The 12,957-nt window shown below is 47.5% G+C and overlaps 1 protein-coding gene across 1 annotated transcript in view; it reads left to right on the forward strand.

The window, feature by feature from the left end:
• Positions 1 to 1,052: 1,052 nt before the first annotated feature.
• Positions 1,053 to 12,957, forward strand: part of HS3ST1 (heparan sulfate-glucosamine 3-sulfotransferase 1) — a 29,996-nt gene continuing 18,091 nt past the window's right edge. The window contains exon 1 of the mRNA XM_007167311.3: positions 1,053 to 1,241. The gene's annotated coding sequence lies outside the window, so the exon portion shown is untranslated. The remainder of the gene's footprint in view (positions 1,242 to 12,957) is intronic.

Genomic DNA, 12,957 nt, shown 5'->3' on the forward strand with positions numbered 1-12,957 from the left:
TTGCTTTTTTCTTTTTTTTTTCTTTTTACGTGTTTGCCGATCTGCCTTTGAGGGCGACTTGCTTTGGCTCGGCTAGGCAGGAAGCCCAGCTTCCCCAAGGAGATTCCAACTCCAGGCCCCTGGAAATCTTAAATCTGAAATTGAACTGAAGGCCGGTCTAGTTCTCACACAAAACTTCCCAGCTACAGGAACGCGGGGTAGGGGGCAGGGAGACCTGCTTAATTTCAGAGCTGACATTTGCAATCCTGGTGCACTAGCAAAGGCAGAGCTAAACGCTCTGCGCTCCCCGGGTGAACCGGCACCCGCTCGCGGACGCGAAACCGAAGCTGGAGGGCGTGTTCAATGGCGACACGGAGCGCTCGGGAGCCGGCTCCTCGCGCTGATCCCGGCCCGGGGTGCCCCGCCACTGGCGTCCCGCTTGGGCTGCGGTGTGTGATGATGGCTCCCACTGCTTCCTGGGCGGAGCAGGGAGCGCCGACGCCTAAAGTGGGCACCTGCCGGGAAGGAAACCGGCGGTGCTGACGCACGTGGGAGGAGCGCAGGTGCTGGGGACCTTGCAAGGCTGGAAAGTGGAGGAAGATGCGGGCTCGGGGTTCGGACCTACCTTTCCCTAGCAAGAGTGACGGAGTAGACAGGACTTCCCAGGTCTGCAGCGACGGCAGAGTCACCCAACCCACAACAGGCCCCACCCTCCCGGTAGCGCTGGTCCCCTCCCCAAGCCCCCATCCCCACTCCCCCAGCCTCCTGGGACTAAAACCCGAGGAACTGCCGTGTCAGGTGGGCGGGACTGACTCTTTCAATACCTATCGGCGGGAGTCCTCAGCCCAGCCCCGCCGCCCCGAGCGCTAAGTAGCTAGCCGGTCACCGAGCGGACCCGACTCGGGGCAGCACCCGAGCGGGCCAGGCAGCAGTGGGCGCTCGCGATCCTCCTCTGCCCGACGCGCTCTCCCTCAGCACCCGGCCTCCTCCGTCCCCTCCTCCCTCTCCGGCTCCTCCTCCTGCTCCTCCCCTCCTCGGGTCTGATAGCCTAGCCTCGCGCCTGCAAAGTCCTCGGCTCGCGGGCAGCCACGAACCTCCGCCACTGCCAGGTCTCAGTGGGTGCCTGCGCCCGTGCCTCACCCGCCTGCCCAGGTCGTCCCGAGGCTCGCTCCGCCGGCCGCCGGTGCTCCACGGCGCTGCCCATGGCCAAGCCCGAGAGCCGACTTCGGGCGCCAGACCGGCTGGAAGGTGGCGCGGCTCAGGTGAGTGAGGAGCGCGCGAGGCGAGGGCCGTCAGTCTGGGGACTGGCGAGAGCAGGGGCCGTCGAGGTGCCCTGACCTGGCAGCCCGGACTTAGGGCAAGAGCAGAGCCCAAGGTGAGTTGAGGCTAGAGCAAGTGGACTGTACATTGGGGGAAAAAGGAAGGAGAGGCCAGAGGTTTTCCCATCCTCCTAACCTCCTGACTTGGTCCCTCAGCTGTGCAAGTCTTCAGGGACTGGTTTTTACAGGCAGGTATCCGGGTTTCTGATTTGGTGGATTGGATTCTTTTTTCCCCCTTACTCCCTAGCGGAGTCAGGAGGTTCGCTCCTGCCCGAGGCTTATCTCTAGGACCGACCGTGAGGGGTAGCAGGAGCGCAAATCGCAGCGGAGCCCGGGTACCACTCTGGCTGAGAACTTGGGGCGCGGATACAGTCAGCAAAAAGTCAGTCTGTTGAGGGAGCGTCCAGGGTGGGGAAACCTTGGTGTGGTTTGCTTTTGGAGCGGAGCGGAGATGGGGCGTTTCGCGAGGGGCGGGGACGCCCGGGAGCAGAGAGGTCGAGGCGACAGACAGTTACGTACCCTTTTCCCCTAATGCCGATTATGCACGGTTCTGATTTTTCGTGTTACTTTCTACTCTTTTTTTTTTTTTTTTTCCCCTGCATCTGTTTCTATTTCGAGCACCTTGGGTGGTGACGGCAGATGAAGGTGAGGGGAGGAGGGGCGCCAACCCGCGGTGGGAACGCGTAGAACCCGGCTCAGAACCAGGGGCACACTCGCGGAGCCTGGTGTCTCCAGGTGCGCCCTCCGAGCCAGGCGGCCGACCGCGCGCTGCTCCCCCTTCTGTGCCGGGAGCCGGAGGGCCGCTTCCTGAGCCGGCAAAAAAAAAAAAAAAAAAGGGATGGAGAAGCGAGCGGGGGCAAGAGCTGGGATGCAGCGCGCGGGGTGTGAGGTGTGCTCTGCTCCGCGGACGTTTGCCGGCTCTGTGAGTCTTCCATCTCATCCCCTCCGCCGGGCGGGAGTCCACGCTTCCTCGCACTCCCAGGCCCCTCTCTCGGGAGGGGATTGCATCCCTCTTCCTCCGCCCTCCACTTTGCAGGACCAGTTGTATCCGTTCCTTGTCTTGCGCGAGTCTCGCTCCTCCCCCCAGCGTTGTCCGCCGGCTATTTTTATCCACTACTTGTACAGAGATGCTTTTGGGGGTATTCTGGGGAGGCGACTCCAAATCTACTGTCTTCTCGCTGCGCTCCCCGAAGCGGTCCCCTGCTAGAGGGAGCAGCCGCGCGGAGCAGCCAAGGGATGAGGATGGAGTGCGCCCCACTCCTCCTTCTGCAGCCTGAGCTCTCGAAGCCCCGGCACCAGCGGCTCGGCTGCTCCGCCCGCCGCTCGCTGCGGGAGCCGATCCCCGGAGAGTTCCTTAGGGCCCGGGCGCAGGTGCTTGACCGACTTTAGTGGCCACAGCCCTTTTACATGCAGGATCCTTTGGGTCCTACACGGGCGTTCTCGCCTTGCTGCAAAATCTTACCTTATTTTGTTGAAATGTAATTACCAAGTTCCACTCAAGTGTTAATTTCAGGAATTTCATGTTAAAAGAAAAAGGAGGGGGAGATAACCCAACTTCTGCCTCCCTGCATTTCTGAAGCCCATTCTTCGGCGTTCGGAGTTATTGTTGCCTTCCGCTTTCTCAGTAACGAATGGGTGCGATTCGAATAAGCGTGACCCAGTGAAATTCCAGGAGATGGACGCTTCTGCTACAAATCCCCACGTTACTCTTTGTGTTTCCAGTGCTTAGATTTTTTTTCCCCCCTCCCATAGGATTGTAGAAGTAACATTGAAATGGACCATTGTGTTACATAAGGTTTCTCCAGCGCTAGGCAGAGAAAGATCAGCTTCTCAAGGAGCTTTTCAGGGCTTCAGCGGGTCCTTTCTAACTCTTTCAGCCGAGTTTGACTGGGATCAGCAACTTCGTGACTAAGCACTCTTAAGTCGAAGCAGTTAATTACGGAGGTTAACATCCAGTGAGGATCCCTTACGGAGGCATCTTGAGCGGTGTTTCCGGGCTAGAGATCCAGGCTGAAGCTGCGGGCTGTTCAGGGCACCGTAGCTTTAAGATGGGAAATTCTTTGCTCGGGAAACTGGTGAGAAAGTGCTACCTTGAACTTGCAAAGGGCATCAGGAAAAGTCCATGGTTCTTAGCTGTGTTGTGGTGTGCTTTGTGTGAAATTTCAAGTCCTCCATTTTGCAGATGTTCAGGAACACTTGGACTCCACCATATAATTGGGGATGCACTTTTGTTATGAAAAGAAGAAATCCTCTTACTGGAAAAGTCTGGAGTGCTCCTTGAAGGGAAACACAAAGTGGAAGCTTTTCTTATCTTGAACTAAAATTTGATGGCGAATAGAAAGGGGCTAGGGATGTGGACTGGCTGATGTAAAATTGCTTGATGGGTAAACAGTGCCTTTCCCAGAACAGGGCATCTACCCAGGGTGGCCCATACCCACAGGGAGTACAGAGTCATGTTCTCTCTATTGAGGCCAGTTTGGAGAGAGGGACAGTAAAAGGTAATGATGTCCTGATGGAACTGAGCCTGTTTTCAGGGTCACAGCTGAGAATCCAGGTTCCAGGGCACGCTTCTAAGCCAGGGTCCTTGTGTGAGAGACAGTCTTGGAGGAGTAAAGGCCTGTAGCAACTTTGGAGAGTAGCAACCTTCTAGCTGCTCTGTGGGAAATGCAGTAACTTTCCAGCTGGTGTTGGAAAAGATCTGGGTTTTTCCCCATCACTTTGATGTAAGTATCTTCCTTCAACCTCACTAATGACCCAGTGCTTCTTAGCAAGGCCAGCGTTTTCCAGTGGGGAATGGCAAGAGTGCTAGCTGAATTTGGAGCCAGCTTCTTGCCCAGGACCCTAAGCAAATTATTTTTTACTCTCTGAGCCTCAGATTTTTCCTCTGCAAAATAGAGACTGAAAGATTATGAGAAAGAGAGAAATGTACGTGAAGAGCATTTGGGCAGTTCTCAGACACTGGTGAAAAATGCACAAGGTTACTTAATTTGCTTTTCCTGCCAATTTCATTTGGTCTATTTTAATGCTAAATTTAATTATAGTTTGTGAATGTCTGTGTGAATTACATATGCTAAACATTAAATGAGGGAGAGGATTTCATATAATGGACCACGATCTCCTTGTGATTAAGCCACCTGAAATTCACCAGCATCAGGGCTCCTGGCTTTTGAGAACAATTAGTTTCTTGTTTGTAGAACCAGAGTTAAATTTTTGAGTTTTTTTTTTTTTTTTTTTTTTAGCTTAATGCATTTCGTATGTCTTCAGGAAATATATGTTTCAGGAAGGGCCCTGATATTGATTAACCAAAAAAGGAGGAACTTGCAGATGAGTGTATCAGTTGGGGAAAAGTGATACATGATCAGTTTCAGGAGATGACCTGGGTTTCCCTTGTCTACCTCTGTCATCAGCATAAAGTGTCTCTCTATTGCATTTTGGTGTTCAAAATTTGTCCCCAGGACCTAGCTAAGTGGCTAATACATGCTCGATAAGTATTTTCGAAGTGAGTGAATGAACGATTGAACTGAATCTTCACAGCAACCCCGTGCTGTACCCAGGCAGATGGCATCATTTCTGTTTTAAAGATTTGGAATCTGCTGATTAGAGAAGTTAATTAATTTTCTGAGGGTACAAAGGATTCCAGATTGGAGTTCAGGTCTGTCTGTTCTCATTCCATTCCGCTGTACTGCCTGTGTTGCCCTCTTTCTCCCATCATCACTTAAAATCTCCTCCTAATCCATAGTGGACTTCTGCATCTTGGAAGCTTCCCAGCAACCAAACACCCTTCTTATTCAGGGGGTACCACCCTCCCCTCATGGAGGGACTTTTCCATGGGGGGGGTGGGGCTCTTCCTCTGTGTCCACATCTCTGTGCCTTGAACTGGGGCTCACCTGAGACTTGGAATCTCGAGGGACTAACTAAAGGACAAAAGGACAATTGAGCGTTTATTTATGACCGTGGGTCATGAATCAAATGGTGTCAGCGGCAGCCTCAATGTCACAGGATGTCCCAGGGATGCCATTCCTATGGCATTATCCTGACGCTCCCTGGTGCCAGGTTCCCTCCATTCCTTTTCATTTCCAAGCCTGGCTTTTCAGCTTCTCATTAATTCCTAGAGGTAACTCATAGTCTTCAAGTAAATTCTTTCTCTGTTTGATTTAGCCAGAATTGTAACCAGCTGATGCTCAGCCGTTCACAGTTTGTCTTCAGGCCTGCCTCTGGCATGAAGCATTCTCAGCTTCCTCTACCCACAGGGAATTAAGCTCATAGCTTTTTCAGGCCGTTAGAATAATATTTACTGGGCCATAGTTTGTCAGTTGTTATGTGATACCACCAGAGTTCTAGAAAAATGAATACATTATTCTTCCAAGAAATAGCGTAAACATAACTGAAATAGATCCCAGTGGGCATCTTTTCTTTTCTTTCTTTCTTTTTTTTTTTTTTTTCCATGTTACATGCTTTTTGGTAACTTTCCAGCAGGGGTCGCTCACTCAAATGCCTTCAGCAGCCAGGCAAGGAACAGCCTGAGCAACACAGGCCTGGGAACAATCAGGGTAAGGGGGGTGGGGGGCTGCAGCTCTGACCCAGCACACAAGTTGGGACCTCAGGCCCTGTCTTGCCACATCTGATTTTTTTTTTTCCAAGATAGGCTGCAAGTTCACAATTTTATGTAGAATCTACTGACTTTTAAGTACCAGCTGCTAATTCAAAACAATCCTATAGGTAGGCCTCCTCATCTATATCCCACAGGCCTCCAATTTAGGGCCTCTGGGTTCCAGGGATAGAAAAGAAATTGGTTGGAATATGAGGCTAAGTAAAATCAGTTCTTGGGAGTATTGAGGCAAGGGTACGCTGGGAGTGTAGAGTAGACAGTGCTCCAGTGAGTTAAATTTCATGTCTACAGAATTTGTGTTTGCGGTATTCCTTTTCCTTGTCCTATAAGCAGTTACACCAATTGCATTTATCCCTTTAACATATGTTTATTGAGTTCCAATCATGTACCAAGAGTTGTTCTTCTCACTGGTGACACAGTAGGGAATAAAACAGAGGGAAAGCCTTGCCCTTCTGCTTGTCTTCTAGTGGAAGAGACAGGTAAAAAGCAAGATGGGTAAGGACAATCTATCCTAGATTAGATCGAGATGTGCTAAGAATAAAAATAAATCAGAGGAAGTGTAAAGGTGCTGGGGTAAAACCTTCCGCAGCGGGGGCAGGAATCTCCAAGTTCAGTCTCTGACTCAGCATAACCAAAGTCAAGTTTCACTGTCGGAAATAAAAGATTTTGGGGTGTGGGAATTTGGACCCTGGATTATATTCTGGGAGTTGCTATTGTGGGTAAACCCCTAATAACAGACTGTTTTCTTAATTTTAATGAAATCAACTATTGAGCCCATTCATTGAGTGTCCAGCAGGTGCCGGGCGCTGGATTAGGTGCTAGAATCCACTAACAGACAAAACCAATCAAGGGACAGTCCTCAAGGAAATTGTAGACCAGCATGGAAGACATGAATAAATGATAGCAAAAGAGTAGATGGCTAAAGTGAACAAGGAGGGTGGAAAGGGTGTCATAACTATTGAGTTTTGACATTCAGAATGCTGGCATTCAGCATCTTTTTAATGGAGCATCTGATATGTGTCAGGAACAATTTAGGTCTGTGCTTCTCAACCTGTTTGAATCCTGGACCCCATCATCAGTAAAGATTTTTTTAAAGCTTTTTTTACCTGGCCATGACATTTTGTGTTATTACCAAATTTCATTTTGTGTCAAGAAAACAAAGTATTTAAAAAATCTGTTCTAAGATTTTTGAAACTCTAGTACACCCTCTCCCCAGTCGGCCCAGCCATTAATAGTGACTGTTGTTGCCAGGGCAGTTCTGCAGAAAATTAAAAAAATAGTTCTTGTTCTTGAGGAACTTACAGTTTAGTATGGCAGTCAGATAAATTAGCATTTTTTTTTTTCACATATGAGCTGAGAAATGCATCCTGTTTGAGCCTTTGCCTGTGTCATCAGGTAAGCCTGTCCTTGAGAACACCTTTACAATCAACCTATTTATTTCTTTCATTGCAGTACTCTCTCCCACAGCATGGTTTTGTAGCCATAATGTTTATCTGGAGTCCTCTCATTACTTCATTGGTTCACTTGCTCACTATCTCTCACGCCCCCATCAGAATATGCACCCTGTGTGAGCAGGCATCTGGAGGTGCAGGCTTGTTTCTCCCACCAGCTTCCAGAACAGTGTGTCTGGTTTCAAGTAGTTGCTCAGAAAAGAAACAAGATGCAACATTTCTGCCTGGGGGAATTAGGAAAGGCTTCATGGGGGAAAGAGAGAGGCTTGCAGAGAAAAGCCAAAGAACGATGATGATACAAGATAATCAAAATATGGCCCCAAGCCCTAGGTGCGATCTCATTTGTCGGTTTTAGGGATTCCCAGTGTGGTCAGCCCAGGTGAAGAGCTGACATGCTAAACACAAACCCTTCCCTGATTAGATCCTGGCAGCTCCAAAGCACTCTGGCATGAAAAGAATGAAAATGATTAAAAAGGACGGAAAAAAAGAGTGAAAATGATAACTCTTTACTTCCATCTAGTACGTTAATACCCACTGTCTCCTTTTTCTTCTGTACCCAGTCCTTCAAGGGAGACAGGGAGCTCTTAGCATCTTCATTTTGTATTTAAGGAAACCAAGGTCCAGAAGTGAAGCGACTTTCCTTAGATCCTCAGAACGAAGGCAGCAGACCCTGGATCCAGGGCTGTGCTTCTCCGCCTGCAGTGAGCAGATCGCTCAAGGTGGAGATTGGTTAAACCCCTGGAGGACTGAGTTTTCTATAAGCGGAGAAATATATTTAGATTTCAAACATTCACGTCTCCTTTGATTCGTTAAGAACTTCCATTTCAGCACTTTCTGAGATGCGTTTTGTGTCTTGTTGAATTTCCCCTAGAATTCTGCAGATTAGGTACACCCTGCAATAGGGTTGCTTTATGTAAATGTCTTCACTCTTTAGTTTAGGAGAGTAAATCAGAGTCCTGCATCAGCAGTTAAAATACAGTGGGAGAAAGGTGATTGCAGATGCAGCTGAAATGAAAAGGCATGCTCTTCTAGCTGTGCTCGGAAAAATACATACTCAAGTGGCATGGAGTGAAAGCAGGCTGGCACTGTCTCTGGAAAACTCACTTGCACTTGATGTAAATTACGTCTTCAACCAGATTTTTCGCAGTGTCCCGGATAGGAAGGACAGAAAAGGTGTCAATTACAGGCTTCTGGGATTAGATTTCGGAGTTATTCTTGAGGTGGAAACAGCATCGCGTTTGAAGTCATGTCTGTTGGCATTTCTGATCCCCTCCTTACTGATTGTATCACCCTGAGAAATAGACAGTTTTTCTGGGTCTCAGATTTTTCAACATTCTAATGAGGATTAAAAGAGATTGCCCAGGGCTTCCCTGGTGGCGCAGTGGTTGAGAATCTGCCTGCTAATGCAGGGGACACGGGTTCGAGCCCTGGTCTGGGAAGATCCCACATGCCACGGAGCAGCTGGGCCCGTGAGCCACAACTACTGAGCCTGCGCGTCTGGAGCCTGTGCCCCGCAACGGGAGGGGCCGCGATAGTGAAAGGCCCGCGCACCGCGATGAAGAGCGGTCCCCGCACCGCGATGAAGAGTGGCCCCCACTTGCCGTAACCAGAGAAAGCCCTCGCACGAACCGAAGACCCAACACAGCCAAAAATAAATAAATAAAGTAGCTATAAAAAAAAAAAAAATTAAAAAAAAAAAAAGAAATAAGAACACTAACATTTAAAAAAAAAAAAAAAAAGAGATTGCCCATATCAAATGCCTAGCGTAGTGCTCAAGAAAACTTATGTTCTTCTTATGCAGAGTTGCCTGATTTAACAAATAAAAATACAGGACACCCAGTTAAATTTTAATTTCAGATAAACAGCATATACTGTTTTAGTATAGGTATATCCCAGATACTCAATATTAAGACACGATTGATTGTTTTTTCTGAAATTTAAATTTAACCGGAAGTCCTATATTTTATTAAGCATCTCTATTCTTGCAGTGACAGTTCTGGGTGATGCCTTTGGTGAACGTTCTAGAGCTGGAGGCAGTTACAGAGAGGAGAATACAGTAGTTTGGAGGTGAAATGACTTAGCCAGGGATCCAAGGAGAGCAGGAAGGGCTGTTTTCTCTGATGAGCATAGCAACAGATTAAACCAAGGCAAGCTTACTTGTTTGCTAAAAGAAGCAGAAGAATTGTGGACAAGTCAGATCTCTGAGTGCATTTAATAAGTTAGTCGGATATCTCCCATGCATGCACCAGATTATTCCCAATACCCTTTGGGAAGAAGGTATTTTAATCCCACGAGGCTACCAGGGGAGCATTCAGTCTGCTAACACAGCACATTATTCAACAATATTGCTCCGAGCTCATTTACTGCAGGGCTGGAGTTGGAACTAGAGGCACATACAAGGGTTCCACTGAGTACACTGAAGGAATACTTTGTGCTTTGAAAACTCACACCTGCAATTTCTCCCTCATCAGATGAATCCAAAGCTCATAAAACAGTGAGAGGGCCTTTCAGACCCGCTCCTCCCAAGTAGATGAACTCAAGTTATGAATTGAGTCCGAGATCTCCCCAGGACTGCTGGAATATGTTGTTCTGAGGATGGCCGTGAAAATGTGTTTCCATTTCAGGTAATAACCTGCTGGGGAACTCAATAAACAAGACTTTGGCTGCCGGTAGACTTTTCCCAAGCAGAATTTAATGCTTTCTTCTATAGTGAGATACTGCTCATGCCAAAATAATCAGTTTCTGTTGCATCTGATATTACTAACTCCTCATTTAACCTGAGCTGCTTACTAGCATTATGTTTATACAGAATATGGACCAGAAAGAAGGCAAAGCGGCATGGTGGTGAGGATGTAGTCTTAATCAGCCAGAGAGATCTGGTTAGTTCTACTTTGCTACTTCTTGGCCATGCAGTAGGAGGTGTTACTTCCCCTCCCTAAGCCTCAGTCTCCTCATCTTCAAAATGGGCATAATTAAAATTATAACAGAGGATTGCTTAGTGCACATTAAACCAAATAAGTAGTGTCAAGCATTTACATGGTGCCTGGCTCATAGTCAGCTTTTTAAAAAATGTTATTAATAAGACGACAAAAGAAAGCAGTGTAGACCTTGAGATTGCAAACTCAATGTCATGTCACAGAGACCATGGACTGAATCTCATGCATCATATTCCTGGGAGACTCTCTGAGTCTTTTGCCCTTTGTTTCTTTAGTCTTAATTTATATAATCCGTACAAATCTTATTATTTCATTTTCTGGGCCAATAGCTTAGAAGCAGTAGTGTAGAAAAGGTATTACTGTTAGGGGAAGACACAAAGTACAGAGAGAGAAAGGGAGGGAGCAAGAACCTGGGGAAGAGGGAGGGAAGAGAAGAGAAGGGAGAGAAGCAGGGCAGAAAAGGATTGTAAGAAGACAGGATTTGAAGCCCAGGGAAGTGCAGTGACATCTTGTAACAGTAAGTCCCTGGTTAAATCCCGTCCCGATGCAGTCATTTAAGTAAATGCCACTCCCTCTCCCAAGGCTTCTCAGGACCCCAGCTTAATACCTATGACCTTGAGGGACAGACGCAAGAACTGTAGTGGTGAAACTGTAAAGAATGTGGAACGTGATGGAAATAGAGAAACTGGAACCTTTCCCCCTGCTCTGTAACAGCATAAAGTCCTAGATGACAACTGAACCCAAGGGAACCCAGTGACATTGTGTGGAGGGAACAGCCACTGTGCCCCTCTTGGTCCTCCTCTTGCTGCGAGGGGTGGGTCTGTTATTTTGGGTTTAGTTTTACATTTCCATTCATTAAACATGGACTCTTATTAGAGAGAGTTTCAGGGTGGCATCACTCCTGCCCCTATATCTCCCTGTGAAATGGTTCCCTCCCTTCTGATCTTTAAGCGCTTTCCACACCACACATCAGAGGAACTGACCTTTTCTTGGGGGACAGGTCGGTCCTCCTCAGTTGTTCAGCCAGGTGGGAGCATCCTTGGGGCCAGAGCACTTTGGAGGTCACAAAAAAGAACTGCCCCTGCTCCAGAAGGTAGTGTATTATCTGAGGTGTTTGACATCGGGGAAAACGCTGTTCCCAGCGTTGGTTGCCTTGTTAAATGGAATTATACTTCTTCATGGACTTTTTGCTGCTAGAATCACGTTTGATAACATATGTGAAACACTGATTTGAGAGTCTGGTACCAAGGAAGTGTGTATAATGCAGCACTTAGTAGTGATCATTAGCTCTTCTTGCTGGTAAGCCTGATTTTGTGTGAAAAGCAGATCAAGAACGTTGCTAAGGCTCTAGCTGTGTATTGCCTTCCTGATCCCTTTCCAGGTGGTGAGAAGCCCATGGTGCCCCCAGCAGCCTCGCTCATCCCTTTGCTCTAACATAGGAAGGGAGGAAGGTTGGGGAACTCTTTTAATCGGGGAAGGAAACCTTTCTCAAAAGCCTGCAGAAGATTCCCCAGTAGGTCCCATTAGCCAAAAATTTGCCCACAGGCCAGCATTACAGAAGGAGAAACTAAGGCCACAGACATTTGAAACTGTGGAAGAGGCCAATTAATCGAATACGGTCATCCTGAATTGATCCCTCTTGCCTTTGAGCAACTATTACATTTATGTTTGTATCTTGCAATTGGCAATGGATCCTGCTCCGCTTCATAACATCTCTTATTTCTGTCTTCAGCTGAAATACAAATCCTGTATTCTCCGGGTTATGCTTTTCTTTCCCTCCCCAGCTCCATAACTTTTACAACCATTTGCATCTGCAGTATTTCTCTATGTTAATTTCTCCAGCCCTGACCCAAACAATCTTTGCAAAACACAAATATAATCAGGTCCCTGCCCTGTCCCTTGGGGAAGAATGTCCCATGGAGCCCCATGATTTACCGTATTAGTGTTTGAGTGCAGGACACTTAAACATAGATGAGATCTCGGCCCATCCATGTTGCTACATCACAGTATCCCTTTGGGCAAGGTAATCGTCTCTCTAAACCTCACATACTCTGTGATTTTTAATTATGGATTTTTTCATACACTTATTTAATGTTTAATCTGTTCCCAAGAAATAACTGTTGACTAAAAAAACCTAAGAACCCAATATATTCTGTTTTTAATTCTGATTTGTCAGGATTAAATGTGGTGGTGCATAGGGAACATTTAATGCCCAGAGTGGGTGCTCAAAACCTAGCTTTTCTTTTGCTGTTTTGGTTTTTTTAAAAATATAATACAAGTAATGATGCAATTCAAGTCCTGCAGCATGGCATTCACATTCTAATCTTTCAAGCCTTGTCCCTCACCATCCTCTGATCTGACACACACCTTGTGTTCTGACCACAGGACTGCCCATTGTTTCCCCAGATAAATCAGGAACGTGGATATTCCACCCTTTGCCCATGCTGTTTCCTCTGACAGCCTCCCCGCTTTTTTTAAAATTTATTTATTTGTTTATTTTTGGCTGTGTTGGGTCTTCGTTGCTGCATGCGGGCTTTCTCTAGTTGCAGCGAGCGGGGGCTACTCTGTTGCAGTGCGCGGGCTTCTCATTGCGGTGGTTTCTCTTGTTGCAGAACATGGTCTCTAGGCACGCGGGCTTTAGTAGTTGTGGCACACGGGCTCAG

Source organism: Balaenoptera acutorostrata, chromosome 5 (genome assembly GCF_949987535.1).
Source record: "Balaenoptera acutorostrata chromosome 5, mBalAcu1.1, whole genome shotgun sequence".
Classification (NCBI taxonomy): domain Eukaryota; kingdom Metazoa; phylum Chordata; class Mammalia; order Artiodactyla; family Balaenopteridae; genus Balaenoptera; species Balaenoptera acutorostrata.